Source organism: Calonectris borealis, chromosome 3 (assembly GCF_964195595.1).
Source record: "Calonectris borealis chromosome 3, bCalBor7.hap1.2, whole genome shotgun sequence".
NCBI lineage: Eukaryota > Metazoa > Chordata > Aves > Procellariiformes > Procellariidae > Calonectris > Calonectris borealis.
The window spans coordinates 100,635,597-100,656,908 of record NC_134314.1 but is presented as its reverse complement, the minus strand read 5'-3'; positions in this window follow the sequence as shown (position 1 = coordinate 100,656,908).

Sequence of the window (21,312 nt, the reverse complement as noted above, 5' to 3'; positions counted from 1 at the left end):
AATGAGCCTGGTCCAGACAATGAAAAGTGTTAACAAGACCTTTGCAGAGCTTGTGGAAAGTGCCTGGTTATTAGTGTTACACAGAGGTGCAGAAAGTTGAAGAATTTTTGCAGCTGTTGACATTTCTTGGGAGATGTCCATAAAAAATGCTGGAGGTGGAAGAGGAGGTCTGATACATTCATTACATTCATTTAAAGAGTAGACCTGCAGATCAGATGCAAGATAGCTAACAAAGGAAGAAAAACTATGTTTGAGTCTAACAAGTTACACTTGGGCAATAAATGACAGAGTGTCATTCAGTGTGTGAATAAATCATGCGCACTCAAAACTAGCTCGGACTTTGTGAAATGCTTGTGTCCCTGTCAAACCAATGAATGCATGTGCATTAGTAATAGATTCTAGTCCTTGTGTGCAAGCTAAAAAGCTGTCTCAAAAAACAAGCTAATGAAGAAGGCAATTAAATGTATTTATATCAAAGAAAGTCAGGAATATGAGGAAGAGACAGAGGAAGAGAATTCTAATATCACTAGAAATTAGTATGCCTTATAATACACCTTTTAATGTGATTCTCCAAAGAAAATAGCACGTTACTTATGATTACTTCAGGCAAGTAATACATTTATTTTAGCTATTTACCTTTGTTAAATTTTTTTTTGGCTGATAAATCTGTTATAATACAAAAAGATGTATATTACTTTGTGGGAGTGATAACTATATAGTGCACTGTCATATCTAAACTAAATCAACTGACAGATGTCTTCAAAATTTATTGCTAAATTTCTGCCATCTGAGGTCATATTATTAACTTTCTTTTTTATGCTGGGCTCCTCAGTATAAGCTGGGACCTACCCTTTTTAGTATATGACTCAGACCCTTCATTTAATACATTTAATTGAATGCTAAATGCTTTGTAAAGAGAACTTGGAAGAAGGTGGGAGCATTATATCACTTGTTAACAACCCTTTTATGTCTCTGAAAAGACTGACATTAGAGGAAGCCAGTTTTGGGAACGTACTTCAATACATCTTATGCTTCTTACAGTACTGAAAGTCAGAGGACTTGAATTTTAAACATGGTTCTTTCTGCTAACAATTTCATGGTTTTATACATTGATTTCTTGACAGTCTCTTTTTCTTTAATTTTCTTATTTTTTTATTTAGGCATAGGTAGAAGATGGATAGAATATATATATTATTTTATTGGTTAGTAGCTAGCATTATTTTAATCTATAAAATCTATGGTTAAAGATACCAGAACAAACTTTTAGACCATTCTTTAAAATATGTTTGCACAACATTTTGTCACATATTTCTACCCATGCAAAACGTCATAGATCCATCTGAAATTAGTTTTCCTTCCATTCTTCTGAAAGAGTTTAGCAAAATTTGCCTATTAGGTAAGCTTAGTTTTTCTTTAAAGAAAGTAACTTATGTTTAGAAAACTAACCAACAGAAATCCAGGGCAAATTCTAAGAGAGGATGCATTGCATTTAAAGAACAACCTGCATGCTAGGGGTGTCTTTGCTTTTTTAAAGCTTTGAATTGTTTTTTATTGTATAGCTATGTCCTCAGAGATCGAAGATTTACAGCCCTCATTAATGTAATTTATAAGACTAAATGACAAGCATACTAAAGGATCTGCAGCTGATCCAGTCAGCAACATACAGATAATTCATATTTGTCCAACCTGGTCTTGTCAAGTCAAGCAAAACAAAATCAATCAGTGAACAGAAGGAGTGGGAGTACTTAAGCTGAAAAAGAGAGTCTGTTTCCTGCTAGGGGACTAGGGCTGGGCAGCCTGTGCCCATTTTGCATTTCAGAGAAAATACTTCAGGAAGAGATTTTTTTTTTTTAAGTGTTGAAAAAACTACTGACATTCTCTGAGAAATCCACTTCTCGCTTTCATCTGTGCTGTCTTGAAGAGTGGCATGATGGCAGTGCTCGGGAATAGCTTTCTCAAAGGGAGGCCAAGTCAGAAAATTGCGATTTGCCAGAGAATCACATTTCCATCTTGCAGCCACTAATAATAACCTACAAAAGTATTCACTCTCAGTTTTAAATGACCTCTTGTGCTTGCTGCTGCCACTGAAATTAACAGTCAGTTGACACAACTGGTATTTTCCCTTCAACTGAGAACCAGCTATGAGCGTGAGGCATGTGAGCCCTGGCTGAGGAGAAGAAAGCTGAGTCCCGGAGCAGGGGACCTGATCACCCAGGCTGGGGACTCCTCCCCAGCTTTGCTTCCCATTTGGCTGCACATGCATCACCAAATAACGCCATTTCAAGACTTGGGTTGCGCTGGGGGAAACTTAGTTCTGCTACCTAGCGTACCAACATCGAGCTGTGTACTTCACCGAGCAGGGCCTGCTTGTGAACAGCCTTCCTTGACACTTGCAGAGAATACACCAACTTTGTGTCCAATAACAGCTACTGAAAGCTGTCCTCTGAATGAAAGGACAACAGAGAACCAACAGCCGTAGACTTTCTGCCTTGCGTGTATTTTAGCTGATAGCTCTGACGTCTGATGTGTGTCAGTGTACCTAGTGCCATGAACAAGTTAGAGACATGTGAGCCTGTTTGTGAACAGTGCATTGAGCAAGGAACTGTTTTTTGCTTTATTAGCCTTGTTTTCATGCTTGTCTGGAGTGATATACAATGAGGTGTTTTTGGTTGAGGAGTTTTGAACTTTTTTTAGTAACAAAACCTTGTTTGTTCTAAGTAAAAGCAGAAGTCAAATCCCCCAGTTAGTGGACAGAAGTAATGCACTACAATTTACATCTTGGGTCACAAAGATTAAAAAAGCAAATTCCTAATACCGTGTTTACTTCCTGGCACAGCAAGGAGAAGCAGAAAAGACTACAACATGTTCATGAGCAGATGCTTGGCTCCCTTTGACGGTGGCTTGTTAGAATGCTGTGTAACCAGACTCTATACAGGTGGACAGTTAAGAGCCAATAATTTTAATTAGTGCTTTTTTAGATCTATGTATCCAAGGATGTCTAGGAGCTTGACCTTGGGCCAGAAACCAGTCTAATGTTTTAAGTCATTGTGGGCCTCCTAAGATGCTTGTCTTGCTAGTGACTAATTTATGACTCATTTTCTCCTCAGTTAGTCATAGTATTGCAAGTTTCCACAGTATGAAGTTGCAACTGAGAAGAGGAGGAACTAGGGCAGAGAAAAAGCTAGGGAAGAAAACTAAAATGGGGAAGATTTATTATACAATATGGGCTGAAAGAAAAAAGAAACAAACGAACCAGACTTGTTTATACTCTAATGTGAGGTTCAGCAAGGTAAACTGCAAGGAACTGTTGGGGTTCCATGGACTCATTGTATATTTCTAAATTAACATTAGATATTCAGGAAAAAAAATTTTAAAAACCCCACCCAAAACATTGGTTATCATGAACACCTCACCAGTGAATCTTTGCTCAGTGTACCATGGATCAAACAGCAAACTCTGAATAGCCCCAGCCATGTTCTGTGATCCTTTACCTAGGTTAGTTTGGTTGGGTTTGGTGATGGTCTTACCAAAATATCTGGGAGAAGTAGAACAAGTCCAATAGGAAGTAATATAAATCTTTGGACTGACAGACCTAAGAGGAGGAATTTTGAAAGGGGAATGAGTGAAGAGCATCATAAGAGAGCTTCTGCAAAACATTTTAAAACAGCGAACAGTAAAATCATACCTGATTGTAACATGTGATGAGAGGCCATGAAGGTTTAGAAGTTTCACATTTGAAACTGGCCTAAAAATGCTTCATGCAGCCTTTATGTGCTCAAAAACTTAGACATCAGGTAAGTAACAAAAATACAAACAATTTAATCCAACCATTGCCGCCTTAGACCTTCCTTCTTAGGCTATGCATTCTAGAGATGGTATTGTATTCTTACCCATTGTGGAAGAACAGTGTGTTATGTTAACACATTTAGTGCTTTAGTTAGACATATCCTGGGGTCCCATTTAAAAAAAACAAAACCTTGCAACCAAAAAAGATACTTTTTTTCTGTATAAACTTCAGTTCTATAGAAGAGCCCAGCGCAGAAACAGCTATACAATTCATTTGTGTTCATCTGCCTTCATCCTAATGACACCCATAATGACAACTTCTTCTGGTGAGAGAAGAAACCATGTAATCTCAAGCAGCCTTTTGCAGCTCTAGGGATACTTTTTTCCACTGAAATGACAGTAAAGAGTAGGTGGGTGACTTACATTCACTTTAGAATGTAATGGCTTATAAAACCAAAACCCCACTGTCACAAGTCCTTTGCAGCAGATTTTGTAGCATTTGAGACACAGATCTGCACTTTACCATTGTCTAAGTGAAGGCACGCTTGAAAAATTGGACCAGTTTTTGTCTGAAGAACCTATTGCCACCTTTCTTTTTATTTTTATGTCAGAAGATGCCTTGTTTCAACACTGCCAGTTTATGAGCATACACTAGAAACACAACAGAACAAGCTGGAAGCATTTTGGATGAAAGGCTTTTGTTGATTATATGTACAGAAGTGCCAACAGCTCTTCAAATGGATAGCAACCAACACTGAACCTCAAAAAATTCAGACTGTTCAGTTCAGAGGAGCATCCAAAAATTAGTCTGCTTTAACCAAAACTTGTCCAAACCTCTTTGGTCTGGAAATCAGGCTGGAAATGTTACATGATCAGACTTTCTTATGAGTTTTCCAGTGCTCATTTCCTTTTGCCAGCAAAGAGATATCATGAGAACAACTTCTTATAGCGTGGTGTGTCTGCAATTAGGCTTCTGCTCTTGGCTGAAAAAAAAATCCCAACAGTTAACTAAGCCTGTTTTGAACTTGTGCAGGGAATGGATTTGATGCAAAGTCCATCCCTAATAATTACATAGGAGAGAGAAACCATATACTCTTATGCAATGAAATATGCATAGTATTAATTCCTTTGTAAGATTTTAAAGCCACTTCCTTTCTTCTTGTGGCACTAAATCCAATAGTTTCATTTTAAAACCGAACTCAGACCAAAATTGAGTACACTTGTAAGTGAACTTCAGATTAAGTCTACCAGTAGAAAAATTGCTAATCAACAGAATTGTTTCTCCTCTTCCCTTTTCAATACCTTTTAGCGTATAATCATATTTTGATCTATATTCCACATGATCCTTTTTATGAAAACCAAAAAGACAACTTTTGTTTTCAACGGTTTTGCTGTGAATTAAGCTAGGAAAGCTGGCCAATGTTGGGAAAATGTTGGGAAAAAGATGTAATGTGGTATGTAGTTAATAAAAATATGGTAAACATACAGGAGCTGAGTAAGTCCTACAGAAGGCACAAAAGCTTGCAGAATAAGAACAATTAAAAATAAAGCTGAGAATACTGTATCGCTGGTATAGGAGAAATAGCAGCCCGGATCCTGAAGTCAGTGAATACTGATTGCTGTTTTGTCTGCTGAGAGTTAAGATGAAGAACTAGGGCATTAAGTCTTACAGAGTGTGTTCCTGTGACTTGTTTTTGTTGGACTCAGACATTTCAAATGATAGGAACTTAATGGACAAATTGTGAACTGAGTTGTTGCCATCAGATATCCATGTGCGTGGCTGTAATAACTCACACAGTTGCTAACAGTTTCATGCGGGCCAGTGGTACTCGTGTGGGCCCTTGGAAGTTCAGTACCATCTGCAATTCAAATTTTGTTCCTGCTACTGACTAAAAATTAAAGGTGTTATAATCACTAAGGGTAAGATTAATCTATAAAGGTATGAAAATTTAGCTTCAAAAACAGAAAACTGACCATTATTAAATAGAATCATAGAATCATTAAGGTTGGAAAAGACCTCTGAGATCATCGAGTCCAACTGTCAACCCAACACCACCATGCCCACTACACCATGTCCCTAAGCGCCTCATCTACACGTCTTTTAAATACTTCCAGAGATGGTGACTCAACCACTTCCCTGGGCAGCCTGTTCCAAGGCCTGACCACTCTTTCAGTAAAGAAATTTCTCCTAATGTCCAACCTAAACCTCCCTTGGCGCAACTTGAGGCCATTCCCTCTCGTCCTATCGCTGGTTACTTGGGAGAAGAGACCAACACCCACCTCGCTACAACCTCCTTCCAGGTAGTTGTAGAGCGCGATGAGGTCTCCCCTCAGCCTCCTCTTCTCCAGGCTAAACAACCCCAGTTCCCTCAGCCGCTCCTCATAAGACTTGTGCTCCAGGCCCTTCACCAGCTTCGTTGCCCTTCTCTGGACACGCTCCAGCACCTCCATGTCCTTCTTGTGGTGAGGGGCCCAAAACTGAACACAGGATTCGAGGTGCGGCCTCACCAGTGCCGAGTACAGGGGCACGATCACCTCCCTGCTCCTGCTGGCCACACTATTTCTGATACAGGCCAGGATGCCATTGGCCTTCTTGGCCACCTGAGCACACTGCCAGCTCATGTTCAGCCGGCTGTCAATCAGCACCCCCAGGTCCTTTTCCTCTGGGCAGCTTTCCAGCCACTGTCCCCCAAGCCTGTAGCGTTGCATGGGGTTGTTGTGGCCGAAGTGCAGGACCCGGCACTTGGCCTTGTTGAACCTCATACAGTTGGCCTCGGCCCATCGATCCAGCCTGTCCAGGTCCCTCTGCAGAGCCTTCCTACCCTCCAGCAGATCAACACTCCCGCCCAGCTTGGTGTCGTCTGCAAACTTACTGAGGGAGCACTCGATCCCCTCATCCAGATCATTGATAAAGATATTGAACAGGACCGGCCCCAAATAAGGAACTTCTGGCAGAGATAGTGCTAAATCAGAGTAAAAAAGCTGTGTTTTTTACATTCAAGTGTCAAATAACTTACCTGTGACAAAGAGAGAGGAACAGAATGCTGGAAAGGAGACTTTGCCCTTTACCCATCAGCAGCCTTTCCCATACAAACTTGCCTACCTTGTTCTATTTGGCTTTCAAGGTGAATGAAAAAGGCTTCCACAGATTGATTGTGTAATGCTCTTTCAGTCAATAAAAGGGTCTTCGGAAGTGCCTAAGGACAGATTTTCCAAATTTTTGAGGTGACTTAGGTGCCATTTGCAGTATAAACTGTTAATATAAACAGTTTATACTGCAAATTATAAAAGTTTGTATAAACAGTATAAAAGCTAAAAATAGCTTTTGACCTTCACAGTCAGTTCCTTTGAAAATTGGAAGTCAGCTCCTACATAATTTCTGTGTTTTTCAGAATTTTACTTATATAGATCAGTAGCTGGTTTCATTTGATCAACTCCGGTCTCCAGTTTCTTTGTTGCTTCATTTTAATTCTGCGTATTCCTAAGAATGCACATCAGTTTTATTTGTACTCAGTGTAGGCCTCACCAGCTGTTTTGTTTCCCATAGCTTTCTGTAAAAGGGAAACATCAGGCATATTTTATAGTTTACATTTTTTGTTGCCACTAGTCTGAATAATATCTGATAGACACATGCTTTGGAATTTGTCAGGAAAGGGATTCATCTTTTATTTCAACTGATTTTTGATGAAATTGCCCACAGAAGTAACCACAATGTCAGAGGTTAGGGAAACAACTCTGTTAAAAAAAAAAACAACACACCATCAGGAGAGAGTCAGACATTGAGAAATGTCGTTATTTCTCCAACTTCTCTCTCATCATGTAGTTTCTTTCTGGTTCTATCATACTCAAGTCCTTGAGGTTTTTTTCTGAATTGTTACTTATAGTACCCTGAGCCGCTTCTGCCTTAAAAGCAGAAAATCATCCCAAAAGGGACCATAGTTCATTAAAAGAACTAATGATCCTAAATACACAGAGAGGAGGGAGGACAAGAATTACCCAGTGAGCTTTCTCCAAAAATGAAACTCTTTTAAACTAGTTGTAATAAATATTCTCTCTTTTGCTCTTACGCTCACCTTTTTTTACATTCTTGGCAAAATGCATACAGGCTTAAATCTTAGGTAGCAATGAAAGGAAGATTTTTTTTCAGGCACAAGTATTGTGAATGTAGGCTGATTTCTGAAACTCCTTAAAAACAAGAAGCCTGGCTGCACCCAGCATAGGTACAAGGCTAAAGCAGTATCATATTAGTGAACTGGGTGCTGGTAAGACAGGGATAATTTAGGCCTCCAAGGGTGAATAAGTTAGTCTAAGGACCTTTCTAGATCCTTAGGGTGGGGCAAAAGAATCCAAGGAAAGTGCAAAGGATGGTTTAAGATGTGTTAACCCCAATGCACCCTGCATATAGAGATACTGTATGGAATTCAAGGTTATTAGGGCAAATCCCACAGAGAGTGAAGTTCACATACAGGTTCTCTGCTGCCTTCCCTACCTGATGTCCAAATAAAATTCTGACTGGCCACCCCGTAGGTGTGGATTTCCAGTATCTTCTTTTGAATTTGCTCTTACGTTCCTTCTATACTGTGTTGCAATAAGTAAGAGCTCATTTTAACCCTAGTTTCCCCAAAATAAGCATTCTTGACAAGAAGTTACACAAGGTGGTCTAGGCGGTACATAGAGCATGGCATACATGCAAATATGCCTTCCTACAGCTTATTTCAATGCCTATGGCAATCTAAAAACCCAGGGAAAACTTCAAACACGTTATTTCAGAAAAGAACATTGATGCACACTTGAAAATTACATCAGGCAGCAATAGTAATTGGAAGCACACTTTCCCTTCTGGGAAAGTACATCAAAGAGCAGGGGTATCATTCTCTTGTGTCATTTCCTTCAATAACAAAGGAAGGCCTGACCCTAGATATTCGGATTATCTTAGTCAAAAGTGAAAAAAAAAAGTGTATTAATCAGCTCTGAATCTTGATAGAGCCCTTTTTTCATGCAATTATTCCTTAAATAAACTCTGAATAAGGAAAAAGAGGTTGGAAACTTAAGTACAGAATGTGATCAGGTTAAAATGCAACTATCTAACTAAAAATCATTGGCAGATACAGAAAGAAATACATATAAACTTTCTGGCTCTTTTACTACAGATATAATCCCACTGTCATATGAATAGAGAGAGAGAATGTAAATAGTCTGCCGGTCCCTGATAAGAACCTCTTCTAAAAGGTGAAGTGAGGGAAAGGAGAGGCAGGGATCTGAAGACCTAATAACAATTTCATCGTTGTCCCTCCCAGTTCGGATGATGACATGATTAATGTCAGTAGCATGACTCTCACTCTTAAATAGGCTATTATAATACATGCATCATTTTTGTTTGCATATGCATTCCTCCCCTACAAAAAAAAACCCCAAACCTATATGCAGCATAATTACATGACCACTTTTCTGCAGGAGAAAGGCAAAGCTCAGTGTAGAGCCAACTCCACCAAACTTGGGGAAGTTTAGAAATGGATAAGAACCAAAGTGACATAGCACATCCCATCATCATGAGATATTGTATCTTGGCCACTAAAACCAATTCAAATTAAAACTGTGAATTGCCCTTATTACCTGTACAGAGTCCAGTTTGGTCAACCATATGCACCTGAATAATTGTAATGGACTTACTTGCGCCATTTATGTGCATTATGATGACACGTGGAAATAACGGTGCCAAACCCAGATCCACTAAATGTAAGTAAATCTTACCTTAACACCGAAAGATGTTAATTCAACTGTATACAATTCCCCATCTACAAATCATGCTCCTTTCTCCCATGCTGTACCGCTTTGTCTCCATAAAGGAACATCTGCCAGGCTTGACATGTCTGTCACTCTCTGCATATATGACAGCTATGTAGTGGATAATTTCAGCGAGGTCCTCTAGATACTATCAGAATACTAAGACTACTTCCACTTCAGCATGTTTACCACGAGATGTAAATTTTTTTTCATTATGATACTGAAAGAGGAGGAAAGGAAATATATGATGTAGTTGCCTGTAGTATAAGTGTATTGGATTCTAATACCTATGAATCCTTTCCAGGCCCCCAAACCCTAATTCCTTGTTGTCAAAGAAAAAAGCATTTCTTCTTATTCTGAATTCACTCTGGCATGTTTAAGGAGGAATATTTTTTACATAATTCCTTTCTTTATTGTGAGTCAGCAGAAAGATCTGTGTCCATTTGAGACAGAGGGAATGTTGTGTGGATGTGTGGATGATGATTCAGATACAATCAGCAGTTTTAGCAAATTTCATCCTCCCACTCATGTAGAAATTAAGAATACTGGAATTAGAAGAGAGGAGGCTGAATGGTATTCCTTCCTGGGAACTGTAGTTTTCTAATTATTCATGCTAGCTTGCAAGAGAGGATAGAGAATTTCACAATGAAAAACACAGGAGCATTGAAGAACAAAAAAAAATCTTCTTTACCTCAAAAGACTATCTTGATTAATTGATTTTTTTCTGTTAAGAATTTAAATTATAGCATTTTTACCTTTCTTGTCAGAATCTGTGACGTGGGAAAAAAGTACAACTTAGAAGCTATTCTGTAGCATACAGGAATAATGAAACTGTATGGCAGGATATCTGAGACAGGCATGTGACTAAACCTGGAGTTCTTGAATCCACCTCCAGTATTATTAGTTATGACTTATAAATAAAAGCTTCTGACACATTTCACAGACTAGCAATTCTGGGGATAAAAGCTTAACTATGACAGTATGAACATTCCGTAGTTCCTGAAATACTGCTTTAAATTTAGAAATCAAAGTTTCTCACACAAGTACGGGTGACGTTGGATAGAATTTGTAGGACATGATAGGACATAGGCAGGATGAAATGTCCAGTATTTGCACTGAGATACTTCCAGGGGGACTCTGCAGGGGTGGGCATACAGAGACCTGATGGATTAACTCACTTCATTTCCATGAAATTCACTGCAGTATAAACCATTTGGAGCAATATTACCTGGAGAGAGACCTATAACGCTTATTTAGGATCTAGATCCAGGGTCACTATGGCTAAATGTCATTCCAGGATCATGATTGAAGCATTGTTTGAAGTCTTGTATGAAATGAGACCAGACAGTATCTAATGCAGCATTGCTACAGTATCTCATGCAGCGTTGCTATTGTGTGAGCACTGGAGAACACTGCCCAGGGCCGAAGAGGTGTGGGGAAAGCCCAGATGTTGTGCTCCAACCTCAGCTGACCAGGGCTGACATTGATGGGGTGGAACCTGTGTACTGAGAAAGATTCTTGATATTTGCAGAGCTTTCCCAGTGGCTGCTAGTATCTGAATGACTTCCAGCACTGCTACAGTCACCTTCTGTAAGCACTGAAATTGTTCTGCTTGTTAAAAAAAAAAAAAAAAAAAATCAGTTCAAATGAAATTCATTGCTGTTTGTGGCTAGAACTGAAAGTGAAGGTGAACTTTCAACACCAGCTCTCTTATCTGGCTGGGAACCATTTTTATTCCTGCTGGGAACAGTTTCAGTGGAGAAAAAAGATGAAAAGGCGAGGCAGGCAAAGCAAAATGCATACCCTGTTCCACTGGATGTGTTTGACAGGCAATACTTTAAAGATGACGGCAGTAGCTCAGTTTTCTTGGCATCTTTATTTTTTGTAGGAAGGACCATACCAACAATTTGGTAACAAAAATTTTACAAGCATGGAAGGTAGGCAGAGGGTATAAAATGCTAAATCAGTCTGAAAAATGAATTTATCTTTCCTCAAAGACAATAATCCAAAAGCTTGTGATTTGGTGCTGGTTTTTCTTTTTTCTTTTTTGTTTTTAACTTTTCATCAGTACCAAGTGGCAAACAGGATTTAAAAGAACTGACTAAGGTTATTTGCACAGGTGCAAATTCTGTGTTGTCCTTTAACTTTTCAAAATTTCAAAAATGCAGGAGCTCAGTGCAGATAGAAGTACAGGAAAAAATTGTGTGTCTGGAGTGTTCCACAACAGTTACAAACAAAAGAGGAACTTCTGTAGTCACTGAATTTTTTTTCATATGCATAAATTCAAATTGAAAACTGGGCAGCATTTTCACTTCAGCATTTATATCACCTCAGCCTGTAGTTCTGTTTCTTTTTCCATTCTTTGTTTTCATCTAATCCAACTTAGTACTCCCTGGGATGGAGAATTATGAGGCATAAGAATGAGGCTATCATGTCAGTTTGGATTTGTGGGTACTGCTTAAATGTTAATGATAATTAATAGGACTTTGGTTTTACCTTTAATGTCCAAACACCATGAAGGAAAGTGGCAATGATTTCCCTTTTTTCTGTGGTGTAGTATTACTGATTTCATTTCGCATTTTGACCAAGGAATCAGGATCCTATTGTGATATTTTACAAATGCATGATGTAAAAATACATCAACGAAAAGTAGCCTCTGTTGAAGACATAATTTTTTTACACGTTATCTGGTTTATGTTTATTAATGTCGATAGTCCCTCTATGAAGGAGTTCCCACCAAGTGGAATTTTAATGTTTTAGTTATGTTCCTTGATATTAGAATCAGACAGAGATTAAAAATAGTAATTCTTTTTCGCAGAGGTTTTTGTTGTTTTGGCATTTGTGTTTGTTCCAATTGAAGAAATAGAAGGAAAACACTTGGAATATTCTATTAATGGGGACAGAGCTCTTGCACTGTTTTGGGGAAGATCAGCTGGTGTTCTCCAGACCCTGCAAATCCAGGTTCCCAGCAGCCTGCTATGTGGGCTGCCAACAAGCTGGATGAGGTAGCCAGCAAGAAGCCAAGTTTTAAAACCTGCCTGTCAGTGAGGCTCATATTGGAGCCTGCCTAAGGTCTGTCAGACTGTCTTTGAAATTAAACCACATCTGTGAAAAGTTCTAAATTGGCCAAATCATCAAATTTCAATGAAACACTATTTGGTACGAATTTTTCGAACCTGCTCTAATTAAAAGGAAACTAAATCACCACAGCCACTGTTGTGCCTGTTCAAGTTCTCAACTGTAGTTGTTTCCAATGTTCCAGGTTGAAATGATATGTAGATATGTATGCATGTCCACAACATATTTCTGAATCCAGGAAGTCACTCTTTCCAGCCAGAAAAAAAAAAAAAAGAAAAAAAAAAGCCAATGTCCATGGCTAGACTGTTTATAGTTCTATCACCTCATGATTTTTCTCTGAGGAAGGCTTTTTTTTTTAGTAAAAGAAGTATTTTTCTCTACACAGTTTATTTCTAAGAGATATTGTGTCCTTATGAAGAGTTTTTAAAAGGTCATGCAAACTGTACTTTTCAGGCTATCTAAAAAAGATTGCTATTAAATATGCCTTAAGCTTAATATTCCCTGGAAGATTAACTGCCTTATAAATGACATTTTGACAGATTATTTTATCTATGAAGGGTTATGTATATGTGCTGAATTTTAAAGTCTGCCTGTTAACTCTCAAAGTGAATTGAAATGAGTAATTTATTTTGCTGATATTTAGTATGTTATGTCATTTCTGAAATATAGAGATTTTCATCTGGGGAATATAAAAGATACTGTAGAACCAGCAGTACTTAGAGCTCCACACACAGCCACTCCCTTTGGGCTAGGATATCAAAGGAAACTCCCAAAATACAAAGAGAGATTTTAAAAAGAAGTGCACGCTGAGTTCTTTAGAAAATCTGCTTGTACATGGCAAAAGACTGATGGGTGCCAGGCAGTTTGTAGATCACCTTCGTTAGATACATAATTGTAAATGGAGTTTTTCTGAGAAGCTTGTTCACTGTATCACTGACACTATGATGACAAGATCCAAAGCAGAAATGCCATCTCGATTAATTGACTATATTTCCTAGACAGGAAGTGATCTATTTCTTTATGTATTTACTTTCTTGGCTCTTGCATTATAGCTCTGGCCAGGTGAAGGATCCCGTGGAAGGGATAGTCTATATGCAGTGTGTCTTTCTGCACAGAGAACAGGGCTGTGTTAATACCTGTGGCTTCAGCTAGTCCACAGCTGTTTGTGCTGCGAGTCCTTTTGCTTGTGTAGAGCCTTGCAAAGCCGTCTTGTGCGAGAGCCTGATCTTTGCAGGTATGACAACACAAATTGTCTGGCGTAACCCTGGAAAGCCTGCTCCTGCTCCAGAAGCTCAGCAAAAGGAGGATGGTCATTGAAGTGATATTGGTTTCCACAAGTGGTGACTTGCAGTCTTTCAGGCTCCAGGAAGAAGAGCCCCTTGCGTGGGCTCAGGGACTTTGTTTTCTGCTAGGGAACTCTGTACAAGAGCTCAGATGTAAGGGTTTCACAAACTTTTGTTATGCATACTTCAGTGGCATGTTATTTAGAGGAAAACTGAACTTGTTCTTTTTTGTTGTTTATTTTATTTTGGCTTCTCTCTACTTGACTCCTGCACATGTGGCACAGTCAAGAAGAAGAACTTCTTGACTTGAGAGCCCCTTGCCTCGCAAAATGTCCTGGAGATTATCCTGTGCCTGATGTAATAACAGCCAGCTGACTGACAGCAACTACCAGTTCCAGATTATGCGTCTGTCTGCTTAGCAATGGCTGAAGTGCATGGGAAGGACTGGCCTGTGTCTTAATTATTCTGTGAGAGAAAGAACTAGCCATTGGGATTCACCCAAGCCTCACTTTATCCATGATGAGCTGTAACACTAACCATTTTTGAGTGAGTCACTACCAAAACCAGCTGGGAAATAGGCATTTCAGAGGTGAAGCTGGACTGGCTGGATAGTCTGTGGTATTCTGGGGAGTAATTTGTAAATGTTACTATATGGAGCTGCATGGATGTATTTTACCAATATAGGTGGTCATCATAAGCTAGCTAAAAGTTTCTTGTCCATTCCTGAACATGATGGACCATCCGTTCAGTATATGTCTGAACAAAAACAACACTAGAGGGTTAGTGGGTGTCATGCTCTGTGTAGCTTCAGTGCATCTTCCTGACTGTGTTAAATTATTGGTCTAGTGTTTATGGCTAACATGGGAGCTGTGAAAACATCTGATAAATATCTTACAGCCAAAGTACTTACAATGGGAAAGCTCGGTCCTATGATTAGCTGGCCCAGCCAAAAACAATGATGGGAGATAGATAACACCGCTGACGCCCAACTGAGTCTTCACTAACAGACCCTTTGGGACCCAAAATATCTCAGATCAAGATTCTGTAATGATAACAATCTGAATGAAGTAAGAAACTTCCGAAAAGTCTCCACATCGTGCAGGGCTGTTGTTTTGTGCAAGCTAAAGACTGATGATGAATGATTGCTTACCAATGTGATACAAATATCCACTGAATAAATATGACTATTTAGCATGCTAGTTTTGCTGGTGAGTAATATTTCTGAAGGCTCAGGAAATATGTAACCCAAATAAAAAGAAGTCATAACACTGTGGAGGGGATGGTGGAGGTGACCTATTTCCAACATAATCTGGTTTTGTGCAAAACTCGGATCCAGAGGAACCCATCTGGATTTTGTTCATACATAGCAACAGTCATGTGAGCTGACTGTCTTTCGTGCATACTTTGTATTGCAAAAATAATACTTTGCCATTTGCTGTATACTGGGGGCACTGAGGTCCTGCCTGTCAGGTACACTGCATTTGGTTAGGATCATTGTAATGGCTTCATTCAGTGTCAGTTTTGCATGCCTTTACAAGCATTTGATACCCAGAATTGCAGGCATCTAGGAATGCTTTCCTAGAAAAGAACACTAGAGCACAGATTTCATTTCTTTAAGAAACTAATACATGACAATGTTGAGTAAACAAGCCAGTGAGCCAACATGAAAAGGAGTTTACAAGCTGGTCCTTAGCCTGTGTCATGCTGGTAGAGAGCCCTGCCTCAGCCTAGAGATGAACTTTTCAGATTAGGAAGAAAGGAATTGCTAGCAATCATCCAAGGTGCACTGATTGTCTCTCTCCTGTATTTCAGGATTAGTTTGGCCAGGCTCAGAAACCTTTTTTTTTCCCTGAGAAAAAATTAGGGGCTCTCAGTAAGAATTCTGAGGTAAGTGCCGTCTGAAGTTTTGTTAAGCCCACTGCTTCAATGAGACATTAGAAGGGAAATATTTTGGTTTGTTAGTTTATTTTGGCTTTTCCTTGCTTGGATCCTTTACAGGGCTCTACAGAAAAATGTGTAGGATGGGCAGTGTGCCAGGTTTGCAGCCTGTACCATCCTTCAGTCCCAGAGAGTTCAGTTAGAAAAGGTATAAATGTATTCTCCGCTGAATGCCTGGCAAATGACAGGGAAGGAGGGAGAACAATAAGTGAGACCTTTGTTTAAGCAGGGAATTCATCCATAGCTGGACTCTCACATGAAATCTTTTAGGACAAGACATGAACCATGGTACTTCTGATGACATGAGCCTGTAGTAGAACTGGGAAGTGGGCATTATGCAGGCATTTTTGCAGTTTTTCTTCCTCTGGAAAGGGAAGGTGGGTCCATGACACTTTGTAAGACCTGCTGATGAAGCTTCCTTTTTTACTGAGCCTCTTCTAAAAGGGGCTTTCAATTTTCTTACTTGGTTTTATAGATTTTAAAAGTGTGATGGGTATGTTTATAATATTAAAATAGCTGCTGTGTATGGGGATAGAATCAAGGGAGAATCTTACTGCAGTAGTCACTGCCAGTGTAGATAGGAGATAACGTTTGAATTCCCTGTTGTGAAACTGCCCTTACGCTCTTGCCATGTGGCTTAGACCCACTCTTGGACATGACCTATTACTTCTGGTTCAAATACATGTGAAAAATAGCAGACGTCTTAGGCACTGAAAGAGGTTCTCATCATTCTATGAATGGCTCACTTTATGTAAATGTCTATAAGCAGCTTTATTTTGTTTATTTTGTGGATTAAACCTCAGTCTTAATCTGGCATCCATTTTGGCTTTGAGGAGGCATCCATGGCAGTCTACTGAAGGCATAGACAAGAAATGAAAAGGCAGTTTTTGTAGTCATTCCAACATTACAGGAAGAGAACACTTAAAACTAGCCACATGTGGTACTCGTGCACAGAAACTGAGACTCTGTGTACTTGGCAGCGTAGAAATGAGTAGAAAGAGAAATCGAGCCGAAAAGATGACAACTAAGACCATAATTATGAAATGCAAGCTCTATGGGCAAACTTTTGCTAGAAAAACTGGAATGCAATCAGTCACATATTGCGAGACAAACCCACACATAAACAAGAAAAGTCTTTTTATTGTCCCTAAATCACATGTAAAGCTGAGGAATAATGGATTTGAATAACTGGCCCCAGATCACACCAAATGAATTTGAATGTTAACTTATTTTTTTCTGAAAGCCAATCAAGGGCCTTAGAAACAAAACCGTCCTTCCACTCAAATAGAATTTAATAGAAATATCATAATAGCCAAAATAGCCAACTCCTAAAAGACTTACAGGTATACTATTTCAAGTTTCAATAAATCTCAATTGATCTTTAAATCTTTAATCTGCCAAAACTCCCTAGCTGCTACAAAAGCTTTCTTCACAGAAATGTCAGTATGGCTTTCCTAAGTCCCAGACTCAGGCTGAATTTCTTGGGAACTTTAGACAAGTGCGTCATCTTTCAGCCTTCATACTCCTTCTCCTTCTTACCAGTGCCAGTAATAGTGACTGTTAGTTTGTACTGCACAGTGAAGTGCAGTAATTTCTTCGTTATTGTCAACTATGGAAGATAATGAGAAGTCCTTATTTCCTGTTATCTGTCATGCAAATGGACAAGCACAACTGTAATGCATAACTGAAAATGTTCTTGGATGTACAACTCTGGAATTACTTTTTTTCCATAGACATTAAAATCCCAGTGCAGCACTTACGATGTCTCCTGTATGGCCAATCTCAGAGTCATCATTGCTCCAGAATCACTGCTGACAGGCAGAATAAAGGATTCCAGTCAGCCAGAAAAGTGTATCTTTCCAGCTCTCTTGCTGCTGGTTTTATTTTGTTAGCAATCCAGTTCTAAATTGCAGTTTTATCTTTCATATTTCTCTGTGTGTTCAAACTGGACTAAAGCTGTAGCTTCTTGCCTGACTGGCTCCAGTGAGGTAGCACAGTCCACAATAAAATTCATTTTTAGATACATAGATAAAATAGTGGGCTCTGAACTGACTGTGACTGCTCAGGAGTAAGACCTTGGTACTGTGATGGAGAGCAAAACATCAGCTCAGTGCTTAGTAGCAGTTTAGCAAACAAACAAAATGTTAGGCTCTTTTAAGATAGGAAAAAAAGAACAAAATGGAAAACATCATTATGCACAGTTCATTCACAACCTGAATGATGTGTGTAGTTCTAGTCTCCCTATCTGAAAAAGATTATATTAGAACTCGAGAAGGCACAGAGAAGAGAAGCAGGGATGACCAGAGGTATGGAGCAGCTTGCATAGGAAGACTGATCGAGAAGACTAGGGCTCCTCCAGCCTCAGGAAGGATACAAGAGGTCTGCGAGATCATGAACAGCATGAGGAGATTTGGTAGTGATCAAAACTGATCACAGTTTTCTCCAGTGTGAAAACTGAGGGCCAACAAATGAAGCTCGTAGGAGCCCAGTTCAAATCAAAAGTAGGTAATTCACCTGAAGGAGAGAACTCTTCATAAACGAGTGGTTGTCCTATGGAACGCCTTAGGACACTGCAGATATAAGAAATATATGCAGGTTCAAGGGAAGACTGCACAAATATTTGAAACAGAGGGCCCCCAGAGTTCCTGAATAGATTAAATCCTAACAAGCTCAGAAAATCTGCCGAGTTGAAAGCAGCTGCAGGGTGGAAGAGTATGAGGAGAGGAAGTAGCCTCTACGCTTACTCTACTATGCTTTCTTACATGTCCAGTTATGACTACAGAATATTTGATTAACTAGGTACTTGGTCTGAATCAGTATACCTGTGTCGTGGTTTAATCTGGCAGGCAGCCAAATACCACGCAGCCGCTCACTCACTCCCCCCACCCCCAGCGGGACGGGGAGAGAATCGGAAGGGTAAGAGTGAGAAAAACTCGTGGGTTGAGATAAAGACAGTTTAATAGAACAGGGAAAAAAAGGGAAAATAATAATGATAATGATAAAATATACAAAATGAGTGATGCACAATGCAATTGCTCACCACCCGCGCTGACCGATAACCAAGTAGCGATCGGTACTTCCTGGATCACGCCTACCCTTCATATACTGAGCATGACGTCACATGGTATGGAATACCCCATTGGCCAGCTGGGCTGGCTGTCCTGATTATGTTCCCTCCCATCTTGTGTACCTAGCTCAGTCAGTAGGCACGGGAGCTGTCCTTGGACTAGGAGGGCACTTAGCAACAACTGAAAACATCAGTGTGTTATCAACATTCTCCTCATACTAAATCCAAAACACAGCACTAGGAAGAAATTTAACCCTATCCCAGCCGAAACCAGGACAACCTGCTTGTATTTTTATGTGCTAACAAGGCCCTAACTGTTGGTGTGACCCAGAAACAAATATTGAGCCTCTAACTTCTGTAAGATGCCTTTTTTTCCTACTGAAACTGAAAAAAAAAAGCTTTTTTTCTTGGGCTATACAGCAATGGGATCTGCAGTGTGTGTGAACTTGATCAGAGCTATTCATACCTCTCATTACAGGCTTTCCAGAGTTTGAAGAGTCAGTTAGGAATTTATACTTTCATGTCTGTATCTTCACAAATATACGGTAAAATGCCAAACTAAACTGGTGCTCTAAAATAGACAGCCGTGAGGAGAAGTGAATTCTGCAGTGCTTTTCATTGTTTCAGAATCATAAACCATGTGAAGCCCTGGTATTTTCCTTTCACTTGCTTTGCACACGTTCTGAAAGGCTCTATGAATGTTTGGAGCATCCTTTTGTGTATGAAAATATGAAAAGTCAAGTATTATTAGAAAACCTATTTTCATCTATTTGCGAACTGAATATTCTTCCTGGCAATGAAATCAATATCTAAAATTATCATTTGGAGAGAGGGAGAAATGGGTTCCATATGGGGATAATTATGTGGTCTTCTTCTCTTGAAGTAATACAGAAATCACTACCCTGATGAAAGAGTCGGGAATAACTTGTTTATCTAGCATTTATTTGGGCATCACAACACTAAAACAGGTCAGAAGGAATCTGACCCAGATATTTTCTGTCTTGATTATTGGTTACAAATGTGAACAGTAACTTTCAGCTAAGACAAGCTTACCGTAAATCCTACTAACCTGTTTTTTGAGGCGTCACCTCTTATGGTGAAAGGATTGTTCTGTCTCCGCTCTCAACTCAGTCCTTGGTTTCTTTAGTGAAATATCCCGTAAAGGTGCCAATTGTGGCAGAGGTTTTAGTGGTGTGGATTCCTGTCCATGAGATCACCAGCTCATTGACCAACCATGACTTAGTAATGACCACTTGGTAAGTGACCTACACTGGATTTGAACTGGTGACCTTAATGTGGAAGACTCTGAATGCCACTTCTAATCTCTGGAGGATTTAATTTCTGTTTTTTTTTATTCTAAAATAAACTCCTTTCAACCTCAGGCTTCTTCCTCAGGCAGTGTTGTGACAATAATCTTTTCTCTTTTACCTTGAACTGCTTTGTATCTTCCACAACGCTAAGTTGATCTTCTTCATCATTTAATTCAGAAATAATCTTAACATACATTTAATTCATAGAATATTAGAAAACTTTATTTTTCAGCTAGTGTTTATGGGAACAACAAGAAAGAATTTTAACAGCTATATTCAGTACCCTTGAGAAAACACCACGCACTGTAGCATGGGAACAGCCCTAAGTTCCTTACTCCAGCAAAAGTCTAAGTCAACAAGGCTTGTGCCTGAGGAACTACCACAGGACTGGCCCAAATATTTTGATGTTTCTGGTTACAGAAGTACACAAAAAGGAGAAAGAGACAAAAATAATTCCAAATTTCAGAATATTTAGCTGGACCTTGTTTATCTAGCATTTTTTAAAAAATAACTATTCTTTAAGATTAAGTTGTGTAGCCCTAATTGAGCCCAAATGTGTATCAGGTATACTGATTTAAAGCCCACAATAGTCCAGTTATTTGGAAACACATTTTAAAAGACGGCGTTGGCTTTAGAGTGTTTTTTCAAGTAGTATTTATGTATTGATTGCAATTATCAACCCTTCACTGAAATCTTCTAATGTCATCATCCAAGTAAAAAATGAAGATCAAAACTAAATCATTAGCATATTCAGGATTGATGAACTTTCTTAAACTGACATTATTGCTCAAGACACGAGCTTTTATAGTTATTTGCCCGTTATTTTTCATGGCAAAATATTCAAACTTTTGCCTTAGAAAATATTTGACTTTGTAAACCCTTTTTTGGGGGAAAAGAGGGAATATGGGTGTGACTTAGGTGCAAAGTTTAAATTAATATTAGCAAAATATGAATAATTAGATCCTATGAATCTCAGTTGATAGGTATTATTGAGAGTTTTTCTCTTCTATGCATTACTGATTCCTGGCTTAGGGCATAAAATTTTACAATTAAATCCTCTTTCATT